General features: G+C 36.5%; 1 pseudogene; it reads right to left on the bottom strand.

Annotated features, from left to right (window-relative positions):
* The window catches only part of LOC147793460 (uncharacterized), a 31,813-nt pseudogene extending 18,639 nt beyond the window's left edge, over positions 1–13,174 (bottom strand).
* Between the last annotated feature and the right edge of the window lie 1,267 nt (positions 13,175–14,441).

Genomic DNA, 14,441 nt, shown 5'->3' with positions numbered 1-14,441 from the left:
AGATACAACAAGGTAAATATGATTTACTCGTTGTAGAAATGTGTTTAGTAGAGTATGACAACTCAACTTGGATACTAGATTCAGGGGCGACTAATCATATTTGTTCTTTTTACCAGGAAACTAGCTCCTAGAGAATGCTTGCGGACGGCGAGATAACACTCAGGGTTGGAACAGGAGAGGTTGTCTCAGCAAGATCAGTAGGAAATTTAAAGTTGTTTTTTGGAGATAGATTCATTATATTAGATAATGTACTTTTTGTTCCTGGAATGAAAAGAAATCTAATATCCATCTCTTGTTTATTAGAACAGTTGTATAAAGTATCTTTTGAAATCAATGAAGTGTTCATTTGCAAAAGAGGTATTCATATTTGTTATGCAAAACTAGAAAATAACTTATATATGTTAAAACCGAGCAAAACAAAAGCTATTTTAAATACTGAGATGTTTAAAACAGCTGAAACTCAAAATAAACGACAAAAGATTTCTACTAATACCTATCTTTGGCACTTAAGACTAGGCCTCATTAATCTCAATAGGATTGAGAGATTGGTTAAAAGAGGACTTCTAAATAACTTAGAAGAAAATTCTTTACCTCCATGTGAGTCTTGTCTTGAGGGTAAAATGACTAAACGATCATTTTGCGAAAAAGGTTATAGAGCCAAAGAAACCTTAGAACTCGTGCATACAGATCTCTGTGGTCCAATGAATGTCAAAGCACGAGGAGGGTATGAATATTTCATCAGTTTTATTGATGATTATTCAAGGTATGACTATCTTTACCTAATGCATCACAAGTCCGAAGCTCTTGAAAAATTCAGAGAGTATAAGACTGAGGTTGAGAATCTATTAGGTAAAACTATTAAAACACTTCGATCATATCGAGGAGGAGAGTACATGGATTTAAGATTTCAGGACTATATGATAGAACATGGAATAAGGTCTCAACTCTCAGCCCCTAGTATGCCTCAACAAAATGGTGTATTAGAAAGGAGAAATAGAACTCTATTAGACATGGTTCGGTCTATGATGAGTTTCGCTCAATTACCCGATCCGTTTTGGGGATATGCAGTGGAGACTGCTACATACATTTTGAACATAGTTCCTACTAAGAGTGTTTCAGAAACACCTTATGAGTTATGGAAAGGGCGTAAAGGTAGTTTACGTCACTTCAGAATTTGGGGATGTCCAGCACATGTGTTGTTGCAAAATCACAAGAAATTAGAACGTCGTTCAAAATTATGTCTATTCGGAGGATACCCCAAAGAGACGAAAGGTGGTTTGTTTTATGATCCTCAAGAAAATAGAGTGTTTGTATCAACGAACGCTACATTCTTAGAGGAAGACCACGTAAGAAATCATCAACCTCGTAGCAAACTAGTATTAAGTGAGATTTCTAAAGAAGCTACTGATAAAACAACAAGAGTTGTTGATCAAGCTGGTTCTTCAACCAGAGTTGTTGATGGACCTGACACTTCTGGTCAATCACATCCTTCTCAAAAGTTGAGAATGCCTCGACGTAGTGGGAGGGTTATAACTCAACCCGATCGTGACTTGGGTTTGATAAAAACTCAAGTCATCATACCTGATGATGGCGTTGAGGATCCATTGTCCTATAAACAGGCACTGAATGATGTAGATAGAGATCAGTGGATTAAAGCCATGAATCTTGAAATGAAGTCAATGTACTTCAATTCAGTCTGGGAACTTGTAGATCAACCAGGTGGGGTAAAACCTATTGGTTGCAAATGGATCTATAAGAGGAAACGAGACCAAACCGGTAAGGTACAGACCTTTAAAGCACGACTAGTAGCAAAGGGTTATACCCAAAGAGAGGGGGTGGACTATGAAGAAACCTTCTCACCTGTTGCTATGCTTAAATCAATTAGAATACTCTTGTCTATTGCCACATTTTATGATTATGAAATTTGGCAAATGGATGTTAAGACAGCTTTTCTAAACGGCGATCTTGAAGAGAGTATCTATATGGCTCAACCAGAGGGGTTCATTGAACAAGATCACGAGCAAAGGGTTTGCAAGCTTAAAAGATCCATTTATGGGTTGAAGCAAGCATCTCGATCCTAGAACATAAAGTTTGATACTGCAATCAAATCTTATGGCTTTAAACAGAATGTTGACGAACCTTGTGTTTATAAAAGGATAGTCAACTCTACAGTAGCTTTCCTGGTGTTGTACGTTGACGATATCCTACTCATTGGAAATGATGTGGGAATTCTGACTGACATTAAGCATTGGCTGGCGACACAATTCCAAATGAAAGATTTGGGAGAGGCTCAGTTTGTTCTTGGAATCCAAATTGTTCGGAATCGCAAGAACAAAACACTAGCATTGTCTCAAGCATCGTACATCGATAAAATGTTGATTCGATATAAGATGCAGGACTCCAACAAAGAATTATTACCTTTCAGGCATGGAGTTCATTTGTCGAAGGAACAAAGTCCTAAGACACCTCAAGAAGTTGAGGATATGAAACACATTCCCTATGCATCAGCGGTCGGTAGTCTGATGTATGTCATGCTATGTACCCAACCCGACATATGCTATGTTGTGGGAATTGTCAGCAGATATCAGTCCAATCCGGGACGTGCTCATTGGACAGCCGTTAAGAATATTCTCAAGTATCTTAGGAGAACGAGGGACTATATGCTAATGTACGGTGCTAAGGATCAGATCCTTACAGGGTACACTGACTCAGATTTTCAGACAGATGTAGATTCGAGGAAATCGACATCAGGATCTGTCTTCACTCTGAACGGAGGAGCAATAATATGGAGAAGCATAAAGCAAGGTTGCATTGCTGATTTCACCATGGAGGCTGAGTATATTGCTGCTTGTGAAGCAGCGAAAGAATCTGTATGGCTTAGGAAGTTCTTAACTGATTTGGAAGTCGTTCCAAATATGCATCTTCCCGTCACTCTTTATTGTGATAACAGTGGAGCAGTTGCAAATTCAAAAGAACCAAGAAGCCATAAGCGAGGAAAACATATTGAGCGCAAATATCATCTCATAAGGGAGATTGTGCAACGAGGAGATGTGATCGTCACACAAATAGCTTCAGAACACAACATTGCTGATCCATTTACAAAGCCCCTCACGGCTAAAGTGTTTGAAGGGCACCTAGTGAGTCTAGGACTACGAGTTATGTAATCTAGGGCAAGTGGGATAAAAGGCATGAGTATGTGATGTCCTAGTTTATTGTATTTCTCTCTACTCAACGTTATAAAACCCCACTAGAGTTTTAGTCCAAGTGGGAGTTTGTTGGGTTTTATGTTCTAAAACTCATAGTTTATAAACAAAGATATATTATATTTTCAATAAAGTTATTATTGATGTTTACTCAGTAAAAATTGTTATTGAATAAAGTGAACTTTACGATCATTAATCTAAATCCAATAAACTAAGAACACTCTAGCTATAGTATGATTACTTGAACTATATGTAGAGACATAAGAGTGGATCAAGTTCAAGTATATAGTCAAAATGATCTATAGTATAAGGATAAGGCTGAGTACCTTATTCTAGGGACACTATGGATGCGGCTCACTTTTGTATATGATATAAACAATGTGATCACTAAATTGTGCATGTGGAGACATGTGAGTGGGGACGTCCTATGCAATGAGTATTGCATAAGATCGGACCATGAAGAAAACCACTCTCACTTTATAAAGTCGTTTACTGTTGAGACTGATTTTCTTTTCATTCGATAACTTAGGTAACTCGGTTTTAATCCTGAGCTAACCATGAACTCCTGTTTATTCGGAATTATCCTTAGATTTGCATGGGTGAGAGTGGCTCTAGTTCGCCGACTCAACAGGCCTCCCATTTCAGGGGTAAGACTGGGTGAATGGCTGGGGACGTGGGGTGCAAGACGGAATTCACTCCTACCCACTTTTAGGGATAGAAGAAAGGTAGTTCCCTTAAGCACTGATTCCAGGTCTTGAACATGGGGCCCCACCCTCTCATTGGCCTGAGAGGGATTCGGTTTACTGGTTGGACCACAAACCAATTGTTCATTAGAGGATCAGTGAGACATAAGGAACAAGAAGTAACTTCAGGGGTAAAACGGTAAATTGACCCAGCTCTAGTTACGAACAACCTGTGAAGGATCGACTTACTAATCATGGTTATATTAGATGGACAGAAATATATCTATAGTGAGGGGAGTGCAACTACTAGGCTATAGTGGAGTGTCCTAGTAGTTAACGAATGTTGGTTAACCAGGTTAATGAGTTTAATCGGTTAATCTTGGATCGTTGGAGCCCATGATCTATAGGTCCATTAGGTCCCTCTGCTAGCTCATATCGGACTAAACCATAGAACAGTGTGACGAGTGAGTTCGAAGTGTTCGAATTCAAATTAGGGAATATGCGTTACATATATACGATATATTTAACCGCAATTTTGTTTTGTTTACGAATTAAACGAAAAGAGAGAATCTGAGATATTTAAATAAGATTTAAATATCTTAATCAATTATGTGTCGGAATTGATTGGGATTGGCTTTTGAATTAATATTAAATATTAATTAATCATTTAATGTTACTTTAATTTGAAATTCATTATTCAAATTAATTGTTGAATTAAAATGAAGAAAGTCAAAATGTTGACTTTCATCTAATGGAAAAATCCATGTTAGTGGAATTTTGAGGTGTCAAAATTTTGTTTAACCAAACTTGCATGTTTGCCAAATAAACCCACAAGTTTGAGTGGAATTTTGAGTGTCAAAATTTGGTTAACTCAAACATGCATGCTTGCCACATAATCCCAAACATTTGAGTGGAATTTTAAGTGTCAAAATTTGGTGATCTCAAGTTTGCATGAACATGCAAACTTGACTCTTTAAATAGAGTGATCATGATACTTGGAAGGGATTCTTCATCTTGATGAAAAACCTTGAGAAAAACCTCTCACAAACACTCTCTTTCACATATACAAAATCCCTCCCAAGTTTAGTCACTCACCGGATTCCACAATCCCGTTCTAAGGCCGGAGGATAGTGGAGAAGACACTAGTGGTGGTTCGAAACCGGTTCGTGAGGCAAAAGGAGTTTGAACTACAAAAGGTTAGTATTTAAACTCATTAAGTTTTACTTATGAACATGCTAGTTATTTACAATAATTGATGTTCTAAAAGTGCCTAAGATCCAAATTGCTTCCGCATGTGTTATATTAACACCATCAGGACTAACTCTGGCCCTAACATTTTTCGCTTTCCCACTTCTTCCCAAAAAGTTGGAGACCGACACCTTCACCCGTACATGGCCTCAAAAGATGCCATCTATATGGTCGTTTGGTAACTATTATTGTATTCAAATTCTATAAGGTGCAGGTATTCTTCCCAACCATAGGCGTCGATCACGTATGCTCGTAACATGTCTTCTAGGACCTGGTTTAGCCTCTTGATTTGGCTGTCAGCCTGAGTGTGGAACGTTGTACTGAATCTAAGTCCAGTCCCCATTTCTTTTTGCAAACTTTTCTAAACATTCATGATTTGGATGTGAATGCGTCAAATTACTTATCCTTGGTCTATTAGTAAACTATCTCTCCAGGGATTGTGAAAGATGTTCCGCTCGAAATATTCTTGTTATTACATCGACCCATATTCCCCAAAAAGTGGATCGCGCTCCGATAGCTCCGAATAAATTAAATACATGCATTAAAATACGAAGCTTCTTACTCCACAACAACGAAAGTACTTTTTCACTCTTTCATATACAACGGGATTTCACTTGGAAAAGAAAATGTTCCATACTAATGGATTCGGTTCCATAACCATGGGTTCCAATGTACGAGATCTTGTAGCACTTACCAATGAGGCCCTATCGATTAGTATTATGCAGAAGAAATAAATTATAGACACTAATATTTGCAAACTTTTCCAAAAGTGGGAGGTAAAACGTGCATCTCTATCTGACACAATGGAGACCGAAATCCATGCAGTCTGACAATTTGTTCCAAATATAACTTCGTTCATTTATCCATTGTGTAAGTAGCCTTACCTGGGATAAAGTAGCCAAATTTTGTTAGTCTATCTTAGTCTATCGATAATCACCCAAACAACTGTGTATCCCTTCGAGGTCTTGGGTAGTCCGATTATGAAATCCATGGCTATATCCTCCCACGTCCATTGTGGGATGTTTAGGGCTGTAGTAGGCCTGAGGGTCTCTGTCTGGGGGCCTTCACCTATTGACAAGTGAGACATCTACTAACTCTGAGGGCAACATCCCATTTCATCCTTGGCCACAAATAGCACTTCTTTAGGTCACGATACATCTTGGTACTACCAGGGTGTAACGACTCAGATCCACCGCCAGATATTGTCCTCTTTGGGCTTTCCCTTTCGGACTTCCTCTCAAGGCCTTAAAACGCGTATGCTATGGGCAGGTTTTCACACCCTTATAAAGGGTGTTTTGTTCTCCTTCCCAACCAATGTGGGACATCATAATCCACCCCCTTCGGGGCCCAGCCTCCTCGTTGGCACTCATTCCTTTCTCCAATCGACGTGGGACCGCCACATAATCCACCCCCTATGACAACCCAGATCCACCGCTAGCAGATATTGTCCTCTTTGGGCTTTCCCTTTCGAGCTTCCCCTCAAGGCTTTAAAACGCGTCTGCTAGGGGAAGGTTTCACACCCTTATAAGGGGTGTTTTGTTCTCTTGTAACGACCCAAAATTTTCTACTTAATTTAAGGTCGCTACTGTATACGTGCCATAAACATTGAATGCGGAAGACATCATTTAAATTCCATAAAACATAACCTTTATCTTAAAACACAGTCATGGACTTACATGTTCCGAAAACATCTTTAAAACGACACAATAAAAGATTAAATAAAATGAATAAAAGTTTAAGTTAAAAACATCTTATTCTAGCCTAAGTCTAAGTGTAACGACCCTAAATTTCCACATATCTAGAGTCGCCACTAACGTCTCATGCTCATCTATAATGCAGAAATATAACTCTTGCATGAACATCATTTATAGCATAAAATTCGAAAAACGTTTAAAACAACTTCTTCTCTGGAAAACACAGCCATGGTCTTAGGTGTTTAAATACAAAATACTAAAATTTAGAGATAATAAATACAAAAACAAAATTATTTAAAACAATGGAATGCAAAACAACCTATTCTAACTTAAAACTAAGAATTTAAATATGAGTCTACCCTATGCATGTGCCACAGTCTCTGCTCGCGATGCTGCCATCCTCCGTACAAGTATGCCTTGCCTTTACCTGAAAAATGATGTGGCACATGGCTTGAGTATTTCAAAGAATACTCAGTAAGTGGCCCCACTATAGGGGCCATGCAAATGTAAACATATGCAATCATGATTTAGGGACCTATCTCTAATCATCTTAGGGGAGGCCTCCAGTCTCGAATAAATTGGATGTGTAGTACTTCCTTACACATGACTCACACGTGCGAGTGTGAATCTCCAGGGCACTCGCACACCCCCTGGACCCTCTGGTCAAGGTAATCTATAGTGACGTCTGGAGGTCAGTGGAACCCCATAGTGTCATGCGCCTCATGAACACCCTCATCTGCGTGCATTCGCACCTGTGCGCATTCGCGTTCATCATATGCTGCGCATCCGCACTCATCATCTCTAGGGGAAGTAGCCCTATGCTTATGAACATACAATATGCATGAGGTCCCTCTAAATCTATCATAATGTCTCTTCTGACATAACCCTCTAGTCTCATCTCTTTGTTACTCTAGGTAACACATACTTGTTGATATTTATATTAATATCATTTTCACGCTCTTAGGGTTGTGTCCTATGTCGATCTAACGACATGATGCAATATGGCACTCATCATCATATAGCATGCTCAATATGGAAAACATCATCATATTAAGGTAAACGTCACGCAATCATCATACTCATCATATTGCCACAAAGTGCATCAAACATATCAAGTACGACATTCATCAAAATATATATATAGTAAGCACATCATCAAGTATCGTAACCCACACATCATCATAACTCATACATCATCATAACTCATATACCGCGTCGTACGACATAGTTCATACATCATCGTAACTCATACAATTTTTAGCCTATCCTCTAGTAAGACCACTTACCTGGTTGGTTTTAGCCCAAATATCCCCTAATTTAATTAACGTAAGCTCCCGTTCCTCGAGAGCTGCTCCAAAGGTTGCTAGAGTTCGCTTCATATTGAACTGTTCGTCACCTTTCATTAGTATTTCACATTTTAATTAATAGTCCAACTAATAATGTGAAATACAGCTCTAAAACAGTCTCAGTAAAATCGAATTTTAGGTTTTCATTATTTCTAAATTTTGGTTGGGTAGTAAAACTTAAATTGAAAATATGTCAATATTATTTTTGCTTCAATCATTCAATCCAACTATGGTTCTTCCATTTTCCTTCTCTATGTTGTACCATTTTGTTTCTCTTCTCTCTTTCTTCTCTTTCTTTCATATACACCACTTTGTTTCTCTTCTCTCTGTCTTCTTTTTCTTTCATATAAATGACTATGCAATTATAAAACAATATTCAATCAATTCTCTTTTCTTCTCCTCACTAGTATCACTATCCATTAACGGGAGCCATTTTCAATCTCTTTTTTTTTTTCTTCCCTTTCCTAAAAACTAGTATCATTAATCAGAGTCATTTTCAATCTATTCTGTTTCCTTCTCTCTCCTTTCTCAATCTATGTTTTCTTCTCTTTCCTAAAATTACTATCATTAACCATTTTCAATCTATTTTGTTTGCCCCTCTTTCCAAAAACTACTCCATTCTATTTTCAATCTATTCTGCTATTCTGTTTTCCCTCTTTCCTAAAAACTACTATAATGAAAGCTATTTTCAATCAATTCGGTTTTTTCTCCTCAGCATGACTATCAATTACTTTTTCTTCCCTTTCCTAAAAACTAGTATGATTAATCCAAGTCATTTTCAATCTATTTTAATTTTCCTGTAGTAAAAAATGAGCATCATCAATTATGATATTTTCTCTTTCGTACAAATGATGATTCAATTTAGATGCAATTGATAAAGCCATTTTGATTTTCTATCCAATATCCAAAAATCTAAATGATTGAGAGAGAGATCTAAGATAACTTTTCTATCTATTACAAAATAAAAGAAAAGGAGATCTAACTTACGGATAACTTTTCTTCTATTGGGGAAGGTGGAGAGAGAGAGTCCATAATTTACTTTTTTTTTTTTAATTATTATTATCTTTTTTTTCGTGGTCGTTACACCAATAAAATAAATACCACTATCCTATGCATGTGACATGGTCTCAAGTTGCGATGCCGTCGTCAGCCATACAGGAATGCCTTTTCTTAACTTAAAAATGTAATAGCACATGGCTTGAGTATTTAAAGAAATATTTAGTAACTGACCCCACTATTGGGGTTAAATGCAACAATCACATGCAATGAGATGATGAGACCTATCTTTTGTTTTGTTTCGTTTTCCCTACGATACTGTCCTAACAGGTAAATTTTGGACGTGTACCATATACTCTACACACAGCCCATACATGCGAGTATGGGCTCACCAGCTAGTTAGCACACCACTGGGCCACTTTCCTTATCCGATGGGCATACTCTGGGAGCCCCTTATGTCGGAACCCGTTAGAACTAGTAACCGTCACGGCAGCGCTATGCAAAGCATAACGATCGTTGTCCTGCCATTGGATGTACGCGTCCGTACCCTCGTGATGGGTTAGGGGTATCCCCCAAGTGCACGAGCACACATAATGCATGAGGTCCCAAAACTTTTCTTTTTTCATTATTCTTTAATATAACCCCGCTAGCATTATGTACATATCATATCATTTTTCATATCGTTTCAGATATCGTTCATCATTCATAACATATCGTTTCTCATTCTTCAGTTCTCAAATCATACATAATTCTAACGGGGTTATATTTCATGCCATTTATCGTAATTTCATGTCATTCATATCATGTTGTATACACACACTTTAAGAGACCTAACATAACGTGTAATATCCCAAAAATAAATAAAGAAATAAAGAAATAAAAATAATTATAAAAAAAAATAGTTAAAATAATAAATAAATAAAAATTAAAAGAAGAAAAACATTTGGTAACTGATCCCTCCTCCTTCCTTCAATCTCTCACCACTCCTTCCCTAAAAATAAATCTAGCAACAAATCAAGAATCTCTTTTCTGTAAAAACAACCGCCAAAATTCTTCCTTCCTACAAAAACAAATAGAAAAAGAAAACAAAAGGTTTAAGCAGACTAGCTCCACGGGAGGAGATATGTCATTTGAAGAGGTTAGTATGTTAAATCTTCCTTTTATTTTATTAAATAATATTAATTTGGTTACAATTATCTAGTTTTATATTAGAGATTAAATGAAAAGAATTGTGTATGAGTTTAGGAAATCAAAACCAATTATATTTTAGATCTACTTTGTTGCAATGATTTAGATCTACTGAATTGTTGGAATGATTTAGATTGTAATTTTATATGAATTATAGGAAAAGAATATAAGGAAATAAGAAAAAAATGAGATACAGATAGAAATACAGAACACTGTTGACAGAAAAGAAAAATAATAATAAAAATAAAAAGGGAAGATTTGGAAGTAGGAATAGATTAACGAAATTGAATAATACCTCCTTAAAAATAATTACAGAAGAAGAGGAAAGATTGAGGAAAGATTTGTTGAACACGACTTAACAGTAAAACGGAAATATCAGAGTGTAGTGAGCTCCTTTAAATTTTGTGTAACAGGAAATATCAGAATTTTACGATGACCAATCTAAATTAGAGAAATAATTTTATAGAGTTCAAACTTGAAACTGATGTCATGAACTCATATAGGTTGACTCGGATTTCAAAGGACGGAATCGAACTTTCATTAAAGATATATTTGTGACAAGGACTTAAGCTAGCCAGGTAAGTGACCTTACTATCGGCATGGTTATATTTGATGTTGACACGTGCCCTGTGGTTCGGCACGTGTCATATATATTGATATGTGTGAATTGTCTGTGGATCGATATGCTTCCTATATGTTATGTTATGTTATAATATGTGAATTGTATGATAATAATTATGGTACGATGTGCTCTAGGAGATGTTTGAGATAGGATACGAGAAGGATGCACAAAATGAAATGTAACGATAGGAGTAAGAAAAGTTCATGAAACGTTGGAGTTAGGTTACATACCGGAGTGCTATGGATAGGAGAGATTGATGAAAGAATACGGTTAGGTTATGGGTAGAAAGGGATAGGTTTGTGATAGATTGATGGAACGATAGCATTAGAGTATGTTCCTGTGACGATATGACTAAGGTACGTCACGTAATGATATGTCTGTAATAGGTATAAGAACGTTAAGGCTATGGTAAGTTAGAGAACGATATGACTATGAAGTGTTTACGTTATTGACTTGGTTATGATATGATACATTGTATGCTAGATTATGGTGCTTAAGTACGAAATCATGTGAACGTGAATGTATGTTATTTATGCGGCTTAGTTGATGTGATATGAATGCATGTGACGATGTGTGGCCCTTGTACGATTATGGCTTGTTGTATGAGTATTGAAATGTAACTGAATGAATTGTATGACATGAAATACGGTAAATTGCATGATACATAACCCCGCTAGGAATATGTATGATATGTAACGAAATGAGAATGAGAATGACACGTAAGCATGAAAACGTGACACGGGGTTATGTTCATTAAATGATGACTATAGGACTAGTGGGACCTCATGCATATTGTGTGATCATGCATTTGGGGGGATACCCCTATCCCATCACGAGGGTACGGACGCGTACATCCAAATGGCAAGACAATGATCATTATGCCCTGCATAGCGCTGCCGTGACAGTTTTAGTTTTAACGGGTCCCGGTGGGCCCCCAGAGCATGTCCACCAGCTAGGGACAGTGGCCCAGCGGTGTGCGAACTAGCTGGTGAGCCCATACTCGCACGTATGGGCTGCGTGTAGAGTATATGATACACGTCCACGATTACCTGTTAGGATTACACCGTAGGGAAAACGAAACGAAACGAAACGAAATGAAATGAAATGAAACGAAACGAAACGAAACAAGATGAAATGAAACGAAACGAAACGAAATGAAAGATAGGTCCCATCATTTCATTGCATGTGATTGTTGCATTTAACCCCAATAGGGGGGTCACTTACTGAGTATTTCTTTAAATACTCAAGCCATGTGCTACTACATTTTTCAGGTTAAGGCAAGGCATTCCTGTACGGCTGACGACGGCATCGCAACTCAAGATCATGGCACATGCATAGGATAGTGGCATTTATTTTCTTAGACTTATGATAGAATAGGATGTTTTAAACTTAAACGCTTATTTATTTTATTTCGAGTCTTTTGTTGTGTCGTTTTAAAGATGTTTTCGAAACACGTAAGTCCATGGCTGTGTTTTAAGTTAAAGGTTATGTTTTATGGAATTTAAATGAAGTCTTCCGCATTCAATGTTTATGGTACGTATACAGTAGCGACCTTAAATTAAGTAGAAAATTTCGGGTCGTTACATAACGTTCTATGCTTTTAACATAACATTTCATCATATACACATCATACCATGACATATTGCATCACAATGTATCATATCATAAACAAGTCATAACGTAAACACTTCGTAGTCATATCGTTCTCTAACTTATCATAGCCTTAACGTTCTTATACCTATCACAGACATATCATTACGTGAACGTATCTTAGTCATATAATCACAAGAACTTAACCTAACGCTATCGTTCTATCAATCTATCACAAACCTATCCCTTTCTACCCGTAACCTAACCGTATTCTTCCATCAATCTCTCTTATCCATATCACTCCGGTATGTAACCTAACCTTAACGTTTCATGAACGTATTTTACTCCTATCGTTACATTTCGTTTTGTGCATTCTTCTCGTATCCTATCTCAAACATATCCTTGAACACATCGTACCGTAATTGTTATCATACAATTCACACATTATAACATATACATAGCATATAAGAAGCATATCGATCCATAGACAATTCACACACATCAATATATATGACACGTGTAGAACCAGGGCACGTGTCAACATCAAATATAACCATGCAGATAGTAAGGTCACTTACCTGGTTTGCTTAGGCTGATGTTCCATCGTTATTCTTAATGAAAGTCCATTGAACTCTATGTCAACCTATGTGAGCCCATGACATCAGTTTCAAATTTGAATTTCTACAAAATTGTTTCTCTAATTTATGTTTATCCATGTGTTATACTTGATGCGAACCCTATAGTCTTTGCCTGAGTTAGGTCTTGAAATATTTATATATGTTTGTTATAGTATTATTTTCATACAAACCATTTAATACCTATTAAATTTTTTTAGATATTCTATTTTATCTTACGGTGTTTAATACCTTTAACATTTTCTAGATAATTTCAATTATATTCACAATCTTCCCTCTGTGTTTCACTTCTTTTAATTATCCCTTACTGTTTGAGGATGACTTTTAATATCATTAAATAAAATAGAAGGAAAACTCCTCACCTCTTCAAATGCAATATCTCTTTCAGCAAAATATCTCAAAACTAAATCTGAACCTTTTTGTTGTGTTTGTTTTGGCAGGAGAGAAGAAATTCTCATACGTTAAAGCTGTTTAATCACTTGTTTTTATTTTTGTTTGTTACCTTTTTCAATTAGGTTAGCAATTACTTTTGCCAATTTAATCGATTCTATTTTGTGATCATGACATGTCTTTCTAATTGTGAATGGCTAAATAAAACTAAATAATTGGATAAAAGAAAAGGAGGGTGAGATATAATTTAGGGAGAAATCTCAAATCTCTCTCCCATGTAAATCTTGATCACCTCTATAAACCCATCTCCTATACATTTGATGTGAGACATGTTCTCTCAAATCTGACATTTTTCCATTTTGCACCAATTGAATTTGATATTTTCATTTTTGTTTCATTTTCAAGAAATCTCGCATCTCTCTCCCATGTAAATCTTGATATCTTTGTAAACCCATCCCCTATAAATTTGATGTGAGGCATTTCTTATTTCTCAAATCTGACCTTTTTCATTTTGTTTCATTTTGCAAGAATTGAATTTGACATTTTTCATTTCTGTTTCATTTTGCAAAAATTGTGAGGTGTATTGAGGAGAGATTATTGGGGGAGTGACTGCCGCGGGGAGAAACCAAGGGAATAATTGTTTTTATTTATTTATTATTATTATTATTATTTATTTATTTATTTTATTTTTTTTTATTTTTTTTATACGGTTAGTGGGGAGAAAGGAGGGAATACTTGTTTTTATTTACTTATTTATTAATTTGTTTTTTTTGGGCTGTTACATCCCCTCCCAGCCAATGTGGGACATCACAATCCACCCTTCTTCAGGCCCAACGTCATTGCTGG

This window comes from Cucurbita pepo, chromosome 2 (assembly GCF_057944985.1).
Source record: "Cucurbita pepo subsp. pepo isolate OVF chromosome 2, ASM5794498v1, whole genome shotgun sequence".
NCBI classification, from domain to species: domain Eukaryota; kingdom Viridiplantae; phylum Streptophyta; class Magnoliopsida; order Cucurbitales; family Cucurbitaceae; genus Cucurbita; species Cucurbita pepo.
The sequence above is the reverse complement of the archived record's forward strand: the minus strand, read 5'-3'. Positions and strand labels throughout refer to the sequence as shown.